The sequence below is a fragment of the Nestor notabilis genome, unplaced genomic scaffold (assembly GCF_000696875.1).
Source record: "Nestor notabilis isolate BGI_N333 unplaced genomic scaffold, ASM69687v1 scaffold22981, whole genome shotgun sequence".
Classification (NCBI taxonomy): Eukaryota; Metazoa; Chordata; class Aves; order Psittaciformes; family Psittacidae; genus Nestor; species Nestor notabilis.
The window spans coordinates 42,306-45,036 of NW_009914596.1; positions in this window are offsets into that span (position 1 = coordinate 42,306).

Below are 2,731 nucleotides of genomic sequence, written 5' to 3' on the forward strand. Positions count from 1 at the left end.
AGTCTTATTTTTAAGAGATGATCTTTGGCAAAAATGACCATGCAAAGATCCTTTTCCCGCTGAGGACATGAGCAAATCTTTTCACTGTGAGGGTGACCAAGCACTACTCACCAGCCTCCCACCTTGGAGAGAAACTCAAAAGCTGCCTGGACATGGTCCTGAACAACCAGCTATAGGTGAGCTGCTCGAGCTGGGGTGTTAGACAAGGGGACCCTCAGATGTCCCTTCCAACCTCAACCATCCTGTGATGCTGTAAAATTTAACTACCATAAGCCAAGTTAAATTCCTGTTGACTTCTGTGGATTTAAAATGTGCTGGTCCGGAAATATCTCCTGCCTTGCTTGTGCATCTGGCCAGCTCCTTGCTTTACTGCATAAATACTGAGAAACCTCCCAGTATTCTGAGCCTGAGAGACTGAGCCGCTCATCTGCCAGCCTGCCATGCACGGAAACACAGAGGATGAGGCAAGTGGTGGGGCAGGTGCAGCTCAGCAAGTGGAGGATGGACTGTGGGCAGAAAATGGATGTGTGATCCTTATTTTTCCTGTTATTCTTTTTTCTGTGTGTAGCAAAGTTTGTCCCTGCTTGATTAACTCCACAACAGGAAGGCCTAGAAGCAGCCCACTTTGGGTCTGTGGAGCCTTCTGCCTTGCGCTTCTTCCCAGCTTCTGTAAAGGGTTGGTGAGGGCATGCTGCAGAAGAAAAAAAGCTGGAAAAGTGTTTTCACTGCTCCCTTGTGTCTGCAGTAGCTGCACTGTAGCATCTGGACCAGGCAGCCTCATGTTGTTCTTCAACCAAGGACAGAGGAGCATGGGCTGAAATTGGACTTTGCTGAGGAAGTCCTTGAGCACTGGAGGCAATGGTGAAGACGTCGGGCTTTCCGTTTTCTACTTTCTTTGAACAGAGAAGTTTCTATACGCAAACTTACTTGCACCCAGGAAGTGGTGAAGGACAACTTCTGCAGTTACCCTTGTTTCTGGTGCAGGTAAGCGTAGAGCATCCAGCTGGGTCTTTCCCAGCTTGACGCAGTTTCGTTGCAGTGCAAGATGGGCAGCAGCCCGAAATGCAGAGCGTGGTCTGTGTCATGGGGTGCTTTTACCTTCTTTAAAAGAAACGTGCGCTCTTACACCTTTGCTGGTGAAGACCATGGGCTGCTGCTCCGTGCAGATGTCACAGGCGGTGCAGTCTGAGCGCGGTGACGGCGCACCCGGGCTCACCCTGCTAATTAGTGCTGCTGTGTTGAGGCCTCTGCGGAAGGAGAAATCAACAGGTTCTAATTAGCGCTTATGTAATCAGTACTGACTCATCTGCACAGCCGCATCTAACAAGGTCAAAATCACTCCCCTTTGACAGCTGGGGAAGGGGAGAGAGAACCTTTGCACAGAGCCCTGAGTGCAAGGCTGATACAAACCTGTGGGAGTGAGTCCGGAGGAGGCCACAGAAGTGGTCGGAGGGCTGGAGCACCTGTGTGTGAGGAAAGGCTGAGAGAGCTGGGGTTGTGCAGACTGGAGGAGAGAAGGCTCTGGGGACACCTTAGCGCTGTCTGTCAGTACTTAAAGGGACCTTATAAGAAAGGTTGAGACAACTTTTTACCAAGGCTTGTAGTGACAGGACAAGGGGCAATGGTTTTAGACTAAAAGAAGGTAAGTTTAGACTGAATTTAAGTTTTTACGATGAGGGTGGTGAGGTGCTGGCACAGGGTGCCCAGAGAAGCTGTGGCTGCCCCATCCCTGGCAGTGTTCAAGGCCAGGCTGGACAGGGCTTGGAGCAACCTGGTCTAGTGGAAGGTGTCTCTCTTCCCATGGCAGGACAGTTGAGCTAGATGGCCTTTAGAGGTGCCTTCTAACACAAACTGTTCTATGACTATGCCTCTAACTCTTCACAGGCCCTTCAGAAACATGGCTAAACTAGGTCTGGGTGATTGGTGTCCTCAGCATCCAGCTTTTCGTTAGGTATCCTATTTCCCTGTTGAAACCTTTCCTTTTTGAAATGACATGAAATCTGAAAGGGTTTCACCTAAAACCCCAGACTTTCTGATGTTTTCCAGAATGAAATCCAAGTCCCATCTCAGTCAGATGCTTACTGGGATGTACAATGAGCTGCACTGATACCGAGCCCTAGACGGAATATTACTGAAAAGAAGCTTTCATGGATTGTTTTCAACATCCATCTCTGTAATACAGCAAATAAGTATTCAGGCTAAACCTGACCAGCAGGTCCCAGGTCCAAGGTGAGAAGCTATTTTTCCTAGTGGGAATCTGGCCAGATCTGAACCATCAATCTGTGATAGGGATTGCTCAGGCATAAGGAGGATTCATAGAACGGTTTGGGTTGGAAAGGACCTTAAGATCATCTAGTTCCAACTGCCTTATCCTAGACTATGTCACCCAGTTTTTTGGAGTCTGTACTCCACATGGGGCAATGTGGTGGTGTATGGTATGGGATGCGTGGTGAGTCAGGGCTTGTGGAGACAGATGCAGAGACTCTATGTCTTGGTGCCTTCATGATGAAGACAATGTGTTGAACCCAAAACCATCGCCTGGCAGCTGATTGCCATTTCCAGTAACAGGTGATATACTCTGCCAGTGAGGGCATGGGCTGGAAGATCCCTTCTCTGCTTGACTGTTTTTGCAGAGATGTCCTGCGGTTGGTGTAACCAGCCTCCTCAGCAGCTCGGGGGGGCAGCATGTGGTGTACCCATGTGCTGGAAATGGGTTAATCACCAGCAGGAA